This window comes from Alligator sinensis, unplaced genomic scaffold (assembly GCF_000455745.1).
Source record: "Alligator sinensis unplaced genomic scaffold, ASM45574v1 scaffold253_1, whole genome shotgun sequence".
NCBI classification, from domain to species: Eukaryota; Metazoa; Chordata; order Crocodylia; family Alligatoridae; genus Alligator; species Alligator sinensis.
The window spans coordinates 446371-462828 of record NW_005842147.1 but is presented as its reverse complement, the minus strand read 5'-3'; the positions used below and the strand labels follow the sequence as shown (position 1 = coordinate 462828).

Below are 16458 nucleotides of genomic sequence, written 5' to 3'. Positions count from 1 at the left end.
CAGCTTTGAGGCTTATTGGATATAATATGTGAAGGTGGGTAGGGCAAGAAAGCTACAACAGGGGCACTTCCTACCCACCTGGCCACCTTGCCCTCTGCCCCACCCCCATCTTTCCCCTGCAGCCTTCCTGCCGCAATCTGTGACCTGCACCCACTACCCCCAACTCCCTATAGTCTCTTCCCTCCCCACAATCCCACCAGCCCCAGCCCCTTTCCACTGCTCCCTGAGTTTGCCCTTTTCCCCTGCTCCCACAGTGCCTGCCTCTCCCCCCACTTCCTCCAATCTCTGCCCCTTCCCCCATCCTACACCCAGTCTCTGTCCCCTTCCCCCTACTTCCCCAGTCTCTGTCCCTTTCCCCCTACTTCCCCAGTCTCTGCTCCCCTCCTCTCCCATCACTGGGGGTGGTGGGTGCAGGTGGCAGGAAGGCAGCAGTGGAAGGAAGTGGGTGGGGCACAAGGTGCAGAGGCAACTGGAACCCCCCAGCCACTGCTTTCTCCACTCTAGCAGTGGGGCAGGGGATTCAGGACAACCCTCCAAATACTTAGATTCTATACCTGGAAAATTATTACAAATGTATAAATTTTCCACCTACCAAATCTAATTATTGGGGGCCGTCTTATATTAAGGGTCATCTAATATTAAGAGAGGCATGAGCCAGAAAAGGGGTTCAATTCAGCAAAGCATCACAAAACACAAATTTCCTGCATTATACACAGGATGATTATACCTCCAGGATTGGCTGGGAGAGTCCATTTTGGAGGCCAATCCAAACCAGCTGATCAGCATTAAAATGAGTGTCCTGGGCACTGGGGCCTTAGCAGACAGCAAAATTGCCCTAAAATAGGTTAGCTTCGTTAGCGGAATGACCATTCACACTAATTGCTACTTCACCAGGGTTAACAATGAATCATTAGCAGTACATTGACTCTCTGAAGCCTGCAGGGGTGGGGGGTTTGCAACATCCTGGATTTCACATTATTCCGGATTTCACATTGTCCCACATGATCTTTGAATGTAATAAAATGTATGAACTTCAAAAGGAATACAGTAAGAGCAAACAACTCTGATAAGTATCTTCTGCATGAAGAGACCTCCCAAGAGAATCCAGAAATCTAGTAAGCACCTTCCAAAGCAGCTTCATTTCACTAAGGCAGTTGGTTTTCACCAATCCTTTCACTCAAGCTGAAGTCAAGCTGATCTTCACCCACTGACACCTGTGGAAATTTAGAACTTAGTTCAGAATATTTTGTAGAGATATGCAGAACATAGGTTAGAGAGAATTTTTCTGTTGAGCACCCTATGTTTCAGTAAGATGAAAAAATATTTTAACCCAAAGCTTCGTAGCATCATTGAATTCAACAGACTAATCCTCTATCTATTTTATTCAGTGACAAAAATTCTATTGACTTCAGTGGGAGCAAGATTGTTTGTCTGAGAGCACATTTGATAGATGGTGGTACTTATGTGCTGTGTAGAATTGAGTAGATAAGTTGCTGTTTCTCTATATGAATGTGTAGGTGCTTTCCAGGCAATGATACTATTCTAGGGTTGTGTTTCTCTTGCCTGTTGCCACCACTTCATTTCACCCCTGCTGACTGTTGAAATATCTAATGGGATTAATCTTGCAAATCTTGAAATGTGTCCTACAATAAAACTGTATTACTACTAGCAATTCATTTTACTTCTTTTCTTTGTTGTTCTAAGTTTGAGAGCCAATTTCTGGAATGCTTTAGGAAAACACGTCTGTTTCTGGATATTCCAAAGTTTTCCTCCCTAGGGTTAATTCTGGTAATAAAATGGTGAGTGATGAGACTTCAGAGCTGTATTATTTCAGGTTTACACATTTTCGTATGTGCTCTTCATAAGGTGCACTATTGTGCAGTAATTCTGGTTACTACAGATTTAGTTAGTACTTCATTAAGCACATACTAAACTAAATGTGCAGTAATTAAGGCACATTAATGAACATATCAATGTGCCCATCGTGTATTGAAAATGAAATGCACAAAATAACTCACAATGCTTGGTTGGGGGTGTTCACAAAATGTCAGAGCCATGTTACAAATCTATCTCCAACCACAGGAAGCACAGTTTCAAAGGAAAAGGTTTGGAGGTATGTCCAAATTCTTCTCTAAGCTGTATTTTCAAAAACTAAGTTGTTTTCCAAGTCCTTTGCTGTGGGCACATCTACACATGCAATTAATGGTAAGCAATAAACTCTGGTGTTTATCGCACCAGAGTTTATTGCTCCTGGGGGCAGTTTGAATGTGCTCCCGGGACCGCAGCATGTTAAGCCAGGTTGAAATAGCCTCAGTTGGCAGGGGATCCTGGGACTCAGGAGCAGCCCTAGGCTGGCAGGCTCAATGTGTTGCAGAGGGTCTGGCTGGGGCAGAAGGGTTCTTCTGGCAGGCAGCTCCTGCCCTGAAACACTCTAGTACCCCAGTCAGCCATGTTAGCATCTACAAGTGTGGTGCTGCAGAGTTAAAAACACCGCAACAGGGTGGTACTTGTATGTACAAGTACTACCCTGCTGTGGAGTTAATTAATTTACTCCTGCCTAATAGCTCTGCATGTGTAGATGCCAAGACGTTTACTGCAGAGCTAATTAGGTGGTTCCTCAGTAAATGCCTCATGTAGACATGCCCTGTGACAGGTCTATTGTGTTTCATTCTTATATTTCAGTAACATAAAACAAAGCGACCTGATTCAGGGAACAGTATGTAAAGCATCATCAGTGATCACTGTGAAGTACCAGCACCAGTGTTTAGAGATGATGGCAAGTTCTGACAAGTGTTGTTATGACCTCTGCAGTTTAAAGAGGCCAAACTCTAGCCTTCTCAAACAAGATTTTATAAACAATCACAGCAGTAGAAAATAGAAACTCTACAGTATTATTAAGCCATCTAGTACAGTCCACTGAAATGAAGTTTGTTTGGTCCACAAACTTAATTTTTTTTTTCTTTAATTCTGGGAAAAAATATTTACAGTCTTGTATTTGTAATATGGCTGTCCTGTCATTTAATGTAGGGCACTCTCTAAAAATATGTATGTGCGTATTTCATATTGGCATAACCAAAATTCTAATGCTATATTAGTTCTGTGTTTCCTAAAAGGGCGGTGGGGTTTCCATGATAATAACATAGTATTTAAGTTCATGTTTAAAACATTCACAGTTACTTTTCAAACTTGTTGCTGAAAAGCACTTCCAGGGGATTTGATATTATACATGCAACTGTAATACAAGTTCTGGTCTGTTGACAAAAAAGTGCATGGTACAATAGTAAGCCATGGAACTGTTACTTGCAAATGGGACTGAACAGCTAGAGGACACACGTCAGAGTGCAGATGATAAGAAGCAAATAAAATAGTAACATAATCTATCAAACTGCCACACTGCCCTTCCTTGTGAAACCCTGGCACTTGGTACAAACACTGTCCCCCTCTGATATTCCTACATATCAGCTGTATAATGGCGGTTTGCAGAATGATGAGCCACGAGCTGAAGTCCTTACTCACTCTGTTTTTAAGTTCCATTGTGCTCAATAAATTCCATTGTGCTTTACTGAATAAAGACCTCAGGGTTTGACCTTAAGGATGAAATCCATGCTTGATGGAAACCACTGGAAGCTTGGCTGTTGACTTCATTGGTGCCAGGATCATGTAGCTAGTATTTTGGATGCAGAGTATTAACTCTTATTATCAGTCTTACATTACTTAGGGTAGATGGTCATGAGTGTGCTAATGTAAACAGGGTTTCTAACTCCAGACTTCTCTGAGTATCTCTCTACATATACATGAAATCAAATGCGAATGAACTTCAGCTAATTTCAGCAGTGGTTTCTTACTGAGACAGACATGAACTGGCTCACAAGGTAGCTGATCAGTGCGAATCTTACCTGTTCTGTGTGTTTCTTGCACATGACTCGATTAAATCTCAGTCCTCTCTCACAGGGGAGACTACTTCCTCTGTGCATCCTCTCAGGTGCAGCCCTCTGTCCACCCCATCCAGGGCTAAGAACGAATGGGAAGGAATCAGAGTCATAATCTCTTCTACTCCCTGCAGTAGTTCACAGAATTCAACATGCACACAGATGGGAAAAGTGTGACTCACTTCATCAGTTTCCTTTAAAAGTTACTCCTGAAGTAATTTCTGAAGTCTGCTTTGAAAGTTATTTGTCTACATCAATCCAACCTAGGTTAAAAGAAGAAAGTTTGAGTGAGAATCCTTAATGAAGATGGAAAGCTAGACTTCAGGATCACCATTTATCAGTTCTCCTAATCCTAACTGAAAGTTGAAGACTCACTGAACTGTGCACAGTTAACTACCTTAAAAGGTGAGCAAACTGCAGACAGATAAGTGGCTACCATTTTGAAAACATGGCCCAACTTATGTTGCTCTGCATAGTCAAACACTGCATGATTAGGCCTGGTCTAGCCCTTATCACTGCTGCTGCACACGAAATGCTGATGCAGCAGCTCTATGATCTGGTTTTAGAAGGTTTTTGTGATGGGTAATCCCAGAAAGTCCCAAATACACAGAAAAGGGCAGTGAGCATGTCTCATAGGGGAAGGTAAAGTTGAGGCGCAATCGTGTACTTTCTATTTACTAGGAAGGGTTTATAGAAATTCTTGGCAAAACAGAAGTCATCAAAGAAAATGTTAGGTCTAATTTTCTACAACCTCTGTTAAAATAGTAGGCAGTGGCTCTCTGTAAGTTGGAAATCATATAACACCAAATTGAACTTTGCAAAGATTTCCTTTGTTTAAATGGCTAATTAAAGTTGTTAATGACTTTAGATGTTTTGCATATTATTGGGCATGTCTACACGAGATGCTACATCACTGTAGCAATGAGCTATGGCGATGTAGCTCATTGCTACAGCGACGTAGTGTCAGTGGGCACAAACTGTGACACCGATGCTATTGCACAGTACTGCCAGAAACAACCCGTGAGGAGCTGGGACTAAGCAGTACCAACTGTACAGTCCGGCACACATGTATATGTGCCCACTGTTTGAAAAGTAAAACCACTGTATGTGTACAGTGTACTTAATGATGAATTAAAACTTTAAATCGCCCCACATGTAACTGCAATTATATGGTCTTGGGATTAAGAGAACATATTTGTTCTGTCGTAGACTGAAATTCAGATAAAATTGTTAAATACTTTCTGTTAGCTACATACCATAAATTTTGCACTGAGTGAGAAGATAGTATATTTTCCTTTGCTCATATCAGTTAAGTAAATATGATTCCGCTTAACTAAGAGGAATTATTCAATTCATGAGCATGAGACAACAAGAGGAGAGAGTTGCCTTTGGTAGAATATCAGAAAGCTTTTGATAGTGAAAAAAAGTTTGCTTTTGGGTTTTAAGTCTCTTTAGATATGCTTAGAAACATGCCTTCAAAACTGGACTGACCCTGGGTGTCTCAGAAACTGAAATTCTTGAGGGATACTAAAAGGAGGGGGACAAAAAGCTAGGCAAAGCACTTGGGTATGTGCAGAATTATTGGCGATGTCGATGGGACTTGAGCCATGCTTAGATTTAAGTGCTTTGCTGTACAGTGATGGGCTTTCAGATGTTTAAATAAAGGATATCCATCATAAACCTCACCAAATCTTGGGGGGGGGGGATTTTGTGGGGTGTCATGTAGATTTTCTTGTGTTTGTTGTACTGATATGGTGTGTGCAGTCTTGTTGAAAATCCAGTGTTATCTGTTGCTTTTCTCGCTATACAGATTGCTATGGTGTCTGTGTATATCTTTATGATTTGGGGCATGATTTAATCAGAGGAATTGAGGGACTCATACTTAAGGACAAGATAGCAGGTGAAACTGCTAAGTATGTCCTGCCATTATGTTCTAGGGCAAGGACAACTATCACTCCCAATCACTGACAGACGAAACCATTATTGGGACGGGAGGCCAAGGCATTGTCTACCTGTAATAGGAAAAATCAATCTCTCAATAGCAAAATCCCATTAGATAGGAGAATGCCAACTGCCCCTAGCAGGAACAAAATTTCTAAAGGATTCTGAGGCTTATGAGGAATCTTCAGGGGAGGAATGGCTGGGTGGCTTGTGGGTATTTTAAAGGGTATATGTGAGATGGCAAGGGTCTTTGGATTATCCCAGGTTGAGGGAGAGTCCAGGTGCCCAACAGTCAGGGCTGGCAGGATTAGCAGGAAGGCTGATCTCAGAAAATACTGGCGAGTCTCTCTCAATAAGTAGGTGGCAGTCAGCTGAGAGGGGAAGAAAACTGAACTGTCTTTTTCTTCTGTCTTTAAACTTTATGGTCAGTTTTTCTTGTATTATTCTTTTCTTTCATGTTATAAATGCTTTTGTTGTTTTGTTTCCTTACTGACCATCTATGGTAAAGAGTGATCTCTGGGCAAGTGATATTCCAGGCTAACCCATTCTATGGAAAGGGAGCCTGAAATATCCTTCACAACCTAAGGGACCTGGCAGAGATTCCCTTGCTGCAGCTGCAAGGTCTGGTATAATGGCAGCAGAGCAGAGGCTTGCAGGGATAAGCAGTTACCCTTGGTTTGTTCCTTGGGACAAACAGCGGAACAGTGGAGAGGAACTCAGGGCTCCAGGGGTACCCTGTAGATGGGTTTGTGACAGTATGCTTAAATGAATGGGTAGAGCTGGATCTATCATCTGTATATCACGTGGGGAGAAAACTCTCTGCCAAGAAATTCCCTGTTGGTACCACGGGCACAGTCAAAAGAGATCAAAGTCAAGGTGAAATGCTGCTGTTGCAATGTAGGATGTCAGACTGGAAGGGACCTCCTGGGTCCCAGAGTCCTGTCTCCTGCTGTTTCAGGTGACTGTGTCATATAATCCTGTTTATGTTTGGATCCATCTTAAAAGTAGATTTGGGTGTTTCTGTCCCCCTGCGTCTACTAGAAAGCTGTTCCAGAACCTCACTGCTGTGCTGGTTAGAAACCTTTTTTCTAACTTCCACCCTAAATTATTAACGGCCATTTCATATCCATTTTGTTTTCGTGCCAACACTGTTGTTGAGTTTAAATTACTCTTTTACCCTCAATATATTTATAGAAGGCAATCATATCCTGCTTCTGCCTTCGTTTTGCAGGGTACACACACCAAGCCATTAGAGTTCTCTCTCATAAGACCAGCTTTCCATTCCTCTATACATCCCAGTAGCCCTCAGTCCGAATTCTGTTTTTCTGGGTGATCAGAATTGCTCATAGCATACCAAATGAGGTCTTGTTGGTACTTCATGCAAGGACATTGACACTTCCCTATGTCTATTGGCAGTCTTTTGGCTAATAAATCTTAGGATTGTATTTTACTGTTATACTGCCTGCATCATACTGGCCACGTCTACAAGAGACTCTCTCTACTGATGAGCTCCAAGTTTATTAATCCTGTTTAATCCTGTTTTGCCTTATGGTACCTTTCATGAGATTGATCATAAGAAAGATAAGCGTTTTCTAAATTTAAGCAGTCAGTGTAATTTTTTGCTCGTCACTCAGCCTGATCAATGAACCTCAACTAATCAGGTTTGTCTCAGTTCCTGGTTCAATATCAAGATCTCATGTACTAGCACACCACTCTATCGTTTGCATTGTATGCAGCAAAGTAGAATACTCAAATATGATTTTAAAAATAGAAAAATGAATACATTTGTGCTAAAACTACTTTATATACATTTCCCTTTTCTTCACAAAACCTAGCTTGAAAGCTTCAACCACCTGTATTGCCCCCTTAGATATTAGCAATGAAAATATACTATAATCTAATTCTTCGACTATAATAATGTGCTATCTATAATGCAGCTACAGAATAGGAAGGAAAGAAAGGAATTCAGAAAAACTTATGGAAAAGCAAAAAAATAGACATTAGAAGGAGTTAAAATAACAGTTTATCAGCAGAAAATTAATGGAGTTTAGCCCTTTAGCTCACAAAATCCAGCCAATATTAAGCTAAATTTCACTGCAGCATTTATAGGTGAATAAGCAGGTATAAAATGCAGGCTTCCACATTTAATAATCACTCTAAGAGCTATATTAAATAGCAGGATCATTTATCTATTGAACTGGTCTGTGTAATATTCATTACAGTGTATTTGTGCTATCCCGGTGACTTCACTGGGAACAGGTTTTTGATGTTTCAGATTATTATGGATTTAAGTGGCTCAGAGGCAGACGTTAATCTAATTCTGGTTTTGATCTCAGACCCCTTGCTCAGGCAAGATGCTCGTTGATTTCAATAGGACTATGTCTGGATTAAGGAATGCACCATTGAACCCTTTAGCTGGAAATAAAGATAATCAGTTTGATCTATACTGTGCTAATACGCATATTTATGCACAAGTGTGCACACACACATGCACAATTGAAGCAAGGCCCGACTCAGAGGGTGGCTGTGGTAAACTAATCCTGCCCTGCTGACTCTCATTCAGTCTCACTGGAGTACCCTTCTGCTCCCACCTGCCATGCCTTGCTGTACTATTAAGATAGATTAGCAAGGCTGCCCTCAAAGACCGAGATGAGGCATTATCTGCCTCATTCTGTCCTGTTCATCATAATGGGACAGCCTCCACCTGGCCTGATCTTCTGACTCAGGCCCCTGAGTAGGGTGTTTCTGCTTCCACTTGACCTCAAACAAACCTCTGTGTGTTTTTCTCTCTCTCTCTCTCAGCTCCAGCTCCCAGGTCCTACCTCAATGCATTGCACCAGGTACCAGGCCCATAATTCAAAATGCAGAAGCCCCTTCCATGGCCTCCTAGCTCTCCTTTAGTCACTCCCAAGCCTTACACATGTAAAAGAGCCACCATAAACACATAACTAAACAACTAACCTGTTGGGGTATCTTCACCACAGAGCAGATCTGCTCCCATCCCTACCAGCCAGCTTTTATCAGTTGTCTGGGGTACCATATCCCTCTATGGATCATTAGTTCACCCAGATCTCCCCAGAACTGTTCTCCCCACAAGAATCAGGACCAGACTAGCTCTTTGGCCTGGAGCCAAGCTAATATATTTACTAATTCCTTCTCCTTCTGTTTACCTGATCCCTGTATTTTAGAGTCCATCACAGGGGTTTCTCATTAGCCTCACATCAGCCTATCTCCCTATGAGCAGGCTCACAGATTTGTGGCCAGCTGCTCCAGCCTCTGCACTGCCTGGCAGCTAAGCTAGTTTCTTTATACACTGCCCTCTACAATGTCTTGCAGCCACTTGGCTCTGATGCTTGCCCCTTCTCAATAGCAGAGGTTACTCATTGCCTCATTATCAGCAGCCTGCTCAGCTCTGGTGCAGCTGCTCTTGGATCCTTTGCCTGGACTATCCCCTGGTCCATCTTGCTCCATGTTAAGTGGCCTGCAGAAGTTCTGTAGCTTTGGAGATACTCTTTTTCTGTTTTGGTTGCCTGTTCCTTGCTGTTGGCCCTCAGTCAGCCTTAGAAGCTGGTGTGTTTTAGCGGCTCTCCTGCTCCAATGGTTGTCATTTCATGCACCATTATGAAAAGTATGCAACTATGGATTTTTCAGCTCTTCCAGGTCTCTGAGGTACTGAGAAGGGTTTGCTGCAGAACATTTAGAAGTTACCTCAGATGAGCCTTCAGAAAACCTGTGGAGGTTTAACTGGAGTTTACCTACACTTTTCAAACAGCCTGATTGCACTTGCAGGCAGGACAAATCTACTGAAAGTTTTTGGCAGTCCCCAGTTAGAAGTACCAAAATGACTCCTTCAGGATGTTTTGCACATCTAGGGTTTGCTTTAGAAATGTCATAGCTCTTCCAGTGAGGTTCCTCTTGGGAGACAACCGTCCTTCCATCAACATCCTTCCTCATCTACAACATCCTTCTAGCTGGCACTTTCCTTGCCTGTGATTTAGCATGCTGAGTGAAGTGCTGATCACAGTGTGCTCAGATGCGCCGGCAGTTCTCTGACTGTTGGAACATAATATGAAACACACTTCTTCCCATATGGAACTGAGAGCACCTCTTGCTCACCCATTGCATACTACCTAAAAATCACAGCATGGATTTCCCAAAGCTGATGTGGCCCTGCCCATATTTAGAAGAAAGACACACGTAGAATTTGGGAAGAATCTTTCATTCACTATTTCTCAACCTACACAAAGGTTTGTTTCTAGACCAATTTCAAGATCAGTAAATTGTTGTGATTAACTTTTCCCACCCATTAAGCATGCAGTCGGCTACAGTATTCATCAGGAAATTCTAAATATAAAGAAAGTAAACCTCTTGCGTCCAGAGCAGGTTAAAAGCAAGATGGCAGTCCTCAGGGTTGTAGTAGGTGGCATTCATTCGAAGTCAACATATATGAAGCCTGATCTAAAGGCCATTGAAGTCAATAGACAGCCTTCTAAAAGCTTGTTTGACTGCTGAGATTTGGGAAGGTGGCGTAGAGCAGTCATTCTTTTCATGATGCGAGAGCAAGAAGTGGGGAGCAGGAGATGGCTGAGGAGAAACTGATCATTTACACTAGCAGAAACTTTCCCACAGTAAGGGAATGCTCAGTTCGGCAGATTGCATCTCCTCTGTCTAATGCCGCCCTGCCTAACTTCTGGGTGCCTGTGTCTTTTATTGACGTAGCTCTGAACCTCTCTATGCCAACATGTGGGCGGTGTTGGCATTGACAACATATGGCCCGTGGGCTAGAACTGGCTTGCAGAGCCTGAGGGCTTTGCCTATACCCAGACTGGGGTAAGCAATGAGAAGCTATGCTAGGACTGGGGAACTTCCAGCTGCACCTTTGTCACCGCTGTGTCTTCCCTGAATCCCCGACTCTCTCTAAATGCAAGGTTCTCCACCTTGGGAAGAAAATCCCGCAGCATCCTTATAGGCTCGGCAGTGCTATGTTGGCTAGCACTATGCAAGAAAGAAACTTGGGGGTCATCATTGACCACAAGATGAACATGAGCCTGCAATGCGATGTGGCGGCTAGTAAAGCGACCAAAACGCTGGCTTGCATCCATAGATGCTTCTCAAGCAAATCCCGGGACGTCATTCTTCCCTTGTACTCGGCCTTAGTGAGGCCGCAGCTGGAGTACTGCGTCCAGTTTTGGGCTCCACAATTCAAAAAAGGATGTGGAGAAGCTTGAGAGAGTCCAGAGAAGAGCCACACGCATGATCAGAGGTCAGGGAAGCAGACCCTACGATGACAGGCTGAGAGCCCTGGGTCTCTTTAGCCTGGAAAAGCGCAGGCTCAGGGGTGATCTGATGGCCACCTACAAGTTTATCAGGGGTGACCACCAATATCTGGGGGAACGTTTGTTCACCAGAGCGCCCCAAGGGATGACGGCTAGGTCGAATGGTCATAAACTACTACAAGACCGTTTCAGGCTGGACATAAGGAAGAATTTCTTTACTGTCCGAGCCCCCAAGGTCTGGAACAGCCTGCCACCGGAGGTGGTTCAAGCGCCTACATTGAACACCTTCAAGAGCAAATTGGATGCTCATCTTGCTGGGATCCTATGACCCCAGCTGACTTCCTGCCCTTTGGGCAGGGGGCTGGACTCGATGATCTTCCGAGGTCCCTTCCAGCCCTAATGTCTATGAAAATCTATGAAAGTCTCTGGCTGCAGTGTGGGCACAACTTCCACCCACTGAGGAGTTGCACTGGGGCCAAGCAGCTGAAAACTACATGATGCTGCTACTGCTTATCCTACTGCTGGAAGAAGTGCCCGCACCCCAGTGAGGAGGGGCTAGAAGGAGCAGTGGTAGTGCAAGTGCAGCTCCCAGCTGCCTGGGAATCCCCCTGTTGCTCATGTACCACAGAAGCTACCTGGCCTGCATTAGACAGGAGCAAAGTTGTTCTGACCCGTGGTTTGAAAAAGGTTGCCAGCCACTGCTCTGTGTTCACAGGAAGTTAACAAAGCTTAATTACCTGGTAGGCTGAAAGTGCTTTGAGATCATTTGGTGAAAATCAGGAGAGAAATTAAAAGTATTATTATGCTAGATCATTAATGGAGGGGATTTGAAGCCTGACACTATGCTGAGTACTCTCTCGCCAAAAGAGCTCTGATCTTATCTTTTTATTTGCTCTCCTGCACTGGAAATTCCTTCGTATGGAAAGTTTACACTTGGGATTTAATGGATCAATAGGGATTTAATTGTAGATGGAGAGTTATTGCACATATCCAAAACAGCTCCTTGCTGTTAGTTTCCAGGACCTTTTGCTTTCCTGAATGTGAATTTCTTCTATCAGTTACATTTCTTTTTATCTTTCATCTTGCCCTCCTTACAGGTAAATGCTTTGGTTTACTGATGTTTATTTCCATATTTTTTTGCTTTAAGGATCAAAAGGGTGTTGTATATAGGGGCACAACATCCAAAAGTAACAGAGACAAGAAGCTGGTCCCTGTCTACTGGGTGATAATACTGTCAGTGAACATGAAAAATCCTTTTTTCATTTCTACAGAGATCTGATCTTTCTTCTCCCATTTAAGATACAACAGTCTATTTGTCCCATAAATGCACAATGAAGTGTAATTTCACTTCTAATCTTTGTTGCATGGTCTGCAATCAGAAGCTCAGCTAAAGGGTAAAAGACCATGACAAGCTCCAGTTCACCAAAATGGTAATATTCATCATCAGTGCCTGAATCTTGTTTGAGCCTGCCTTTGTAGTCTGCTTTCCTGTTAGAGAGACCTGAAAGGTCAAAAAAGCAGAAACCAGGATAGTGAGGAATCCTCTGACACAGGCTTAGAGGAGGAGACCAGCTAGCCAGGAGTCAGAGCATTTTTAATCTGCTCCATTTCTCCTTACAAGTAAACCAGGTAACTTCAAAGATCTTTGTGATTTTTCTTTAAAGTTTCCATGGAAGACTAGTTTTCTGGATTGAAAAATCACTTGTCAGCACTGATTCCCCTCCTCCCCACCCTTCTGTGACCATTTTGGGTGTCTCAGTGTAGTTTATATTTTACTAGTGCACTTTTAAATCTGATTTTCTAATTTATGGATTGAATTCCTTACTTCTTCATTTTTCACTATTAGGAATTTGTTTGGATCAAGTTCTTCACACTCTGACAAACTATAATTAAGTCTCCAACATGAAGTCCCTTGTAAAATTAAAACTGGTGTTTTTGTCAATGACAGCTTGGGACAAGGATGCCCAAATATTTCAGGACATTATTGACCATTTCCTAAAAAGTCTCAGCTACTAGAGGTTGCATATACCTTCTTCAATGGCTGACAGTAACAATACATTCCAGTGTTCTGCTGGTTCAAAATGAGACCCTGAGTTCTGGTGCCAGTAGTTTTGGCATGCCACACCTCTTTGGCCAAACTGAAGTAATCTCTAGGACACAGTTGGCTCTTCTTACTGAACAGAATGGCCTAGATTCTCAGTTTGTGTCAACTGACATTGTTTTATTGGCTTCATGGAGGTACAGTGATTTGCACCAGCTGAGAATCTGGTATATAATCTGAGAACTATCCCTTATTTAAAGATGCATAAAAAGAATACCCGTTAATGAAAATATTAGGGAAATTAGAGACAGAAATACTTATTAGACAGCAAGCTTGAGGGGCAGCCATTTCAGCCATAAATAAATGTTATGCTATCCCTACAGGTCTGGAGGTATTAAATTTAGTATGCATGCATGTGCGTGCGCAGTTGCACGCGTGCGCCTGCGCGCGCACACACACACACTTGCTTCTGCAAGGAAAGCCAAAAATTGGTCATTGTTTATAATACCATGAAGTACATGGCAGTTTGAGAGCAAAAGCCTGTGTAAAAATTAAACAATAATGCTAATTCACGTGGAGCATAGTGCTCAGGCTGTGAAGGATTATTGAAAGGTGCTGTCTTGTGTGTTCACAGCAGATGAAGCTTTGGTTCTTGCTGATCAGATTGGGAACAGCTTTTAAACTAGTCACATGGCAGGACTGCCACAATGCTTTATCATGATGATTAGGGAACACATAATTAAAGCCACTCTCAACCTGGAAAAGCATTCTTAGCAGACTTCAGAAATTCTAAACTGCTTGTTTATTGAATAATTATGGAGCATAATTATGGTAACGAGGTTAGTTCAGATTTACATATTAGCAATGCTTTTAATGATCTGATTATACAAAAGTGAGATATAATAGATTACATTTTATATGGAATTTTTTTTACCATAAGACAAAAGGAACCCAAACAGATTTATAGGAGCTCTGGGAATTATCATGTAATAAATCCTAGAGTTGTAATGAAATAACTGGAGCAGAAAACACTCAGACCATTGTATGCACAGAAATCCCCAAATGCAGAGCTATTGCTGAACAACATGAAACAATGCAAGTTTTGGAAGCTTTTTTTTTTTTTTTTTAAATACCACTAAACAGGCAGCAGGCTTTTGTGTCTTTCTGGAACTGACGTCAGATCAGTGTCCATTCATTTTTTCATGCAGGAATTGCTTTGTCTGTCCGATGTAGACAGCAGAAAGGTACTGTAGGCAGGTGATGGTGTACAGGATGTTTGCAAAGAAGCAGATGAATGAAACTCAGATGTTATAATCCATGTTGTAACAAGGGGGCACAAACAGCATCTGGATCTGGAGCAAGGTCTGGTGGCTTAGTGAGAAGTGAAGTTAGATAGTCTGCTGCTGGATAGAAATCATTTGTGGTTGGTGGGCTGCCTACAAGGCAGGACAGGCTTGCTCCTCACGGCTGTCTTGAGGTGGTCATCATTTTCTGGGAGGATTATTTTCTATTTAGTGCCCATAGTCTCTGCAAGTCTATTCATAGCATCTGACCAAGTAGGCTGTTGCCTATGAAAGCTTACGCCTTTCTAAACAAGTTAGTCTTTAAGATGCCATCTTGTCCTGCTTTCCACCTGACTTCAGACTAACACAGGTTTTAATATAGTAAAACCTGAAATGCCTGAAAACTCACCCATTTTCAAGTTTCGGTCCTAAAACAGAACTAGGATTAGGTTTATTGGAGTTTCTTCTGGCCCATGGACCTCCAAGCAATGCTGAGCATATTCATAGCTGACTTCTAAATTCTGAGCAAAGCTGTACCAGTTTATAGTGTTTGATTGAAACCATTTGAAATGTGTAATCTCACTTGTTTTCAACAAAAAACAGGTGAATTGTGGTGCACATTTTGCGCTCAGATATTTGAAGGCATTTTAAACCAGCAGTTGTAAGTGGGGAAGTATGATATGGAGTGAAATCCTGCAGATTAAATTAGAGATAGACCCAAACCATAGTTTATACCTGGATTTGATTGCCTATGGTTGAGAGGTTTTCATCTATCGTTCTGGTCTGGCAAAATTTAAAGGGAAAGCCTTTTGCAAAGTTTGGTTCCAGATGTAGAATCAGAGCCAAACATCCAACATTCAGGTCTGTTTAAAGCAGTGCTTTTAGTTTATACTCATCTCTGTTTAAAATGCAAGAAATAAGTTCCCACAAAGTCTTATCATTCCCAATAAGGCAAATGCCAGTTTCTGTTCTCCTGCTGTCCTTTCTCTATTATGCAAATTCATATCTATTAAGGCCAAATTCCTCCTGGCTGCTTTTAGCTCCTGGTATATTTTTTGTAATTTCTATGTACCATTTGTTTTATTGGGCAATCTAACTATTTAGCCACCATGAGAGAAAATGCTTCTACCTAGATAGCACACAGTAATATGCAGTATGAGCCAGTTCTGGTCCTGAAGAGCTTACAATCTAGCTAGTCAAAGAATGTGGGAGAAAAGGAAGTATTATACTCATTATACAGATGGAGAAGTGGGGGAGGAAGAGAGAGGTGTGGGGAAGAATGTGACATTGACTCTGCAGAAGGGTTTGGCAATGAACTCTTAGTCCTTTGAATCCCAATCCAGTGCCTTATCCTCAAAAGTTGCCTTCTCCTTGCACTCTTCCAATTCACTTTGCAGTTCAGTCCTTTCTCGTGCGTAAACTGTTCTCAACTGTTTTTGTGTCATTTGCAAATCTGTTCACAGTTGAATTTCTATCAGGGAGTAAAAAGAAGGCCCCGGGTAATGTGGGGCCCTTGCAGGATGCGACGGAGAATCTGGTTGTCACGCCAGATGACAAAGCCAACATATTTAATGATTTCTTTGCCTCTGTCTTCCTCAGTGAGGACCAGAACTGCCACCTCCCTGCTAGGCCCCCATCGGGCCCTGAGGGAGGCACACCTGAGCCCAGGGTAAGTGAGGATCTAGTTAGGGAGCTGCTGGAGGGGCTGGACGTTTTTAAGTCAGCCGGTCCGGATGATCTCCACCCTAGAGTTCTAAAGGAACTGGCCGGGGTCATTGCGAGTCCCCTGGCACAGCTTTATGAGCACTCACGGTGCTCTGGAGAGGTGCCGGAGGACTGGAAGAGGGCCAACGTGGTTCCCATCTTCAAAAAGGGGAGGAAGGAGGACCCGGGAAACTATAGGCCAGTCAGTCTTACCTCGATCCTGGGCAAGCTGTTCGAGAAAATTATTCTGGCACACATCCAGGAGGGGCCAGCAGGGAAATGCA

The 16458-nt window shown here is 42.6% G+C and overlaps 1 long non-coding RNA gene across 1 annotated transcript; it reads right to left on the bottom strand.

Moving 5' to 3' along the window:
• Positions 1 to 413: 413 nt before the first annotated feature.
• LOC102378867 lies at positions 414 to 8986 on the bottom strand. The gene is made up of 3 exons (XR_324054.2): positions 8832 to 8986; positions 3897 to 4192; positions 414 to 1214 (listed from the first exon to the last, which is right to left on the bottom strand). It is a non-coding gene; the product is annotated as an uncharacterized LOC102378867 (long non-coding RNA).
• Between the last annotated feature and the right edge of the window lie 7472 nt (positions 8987 to 16458).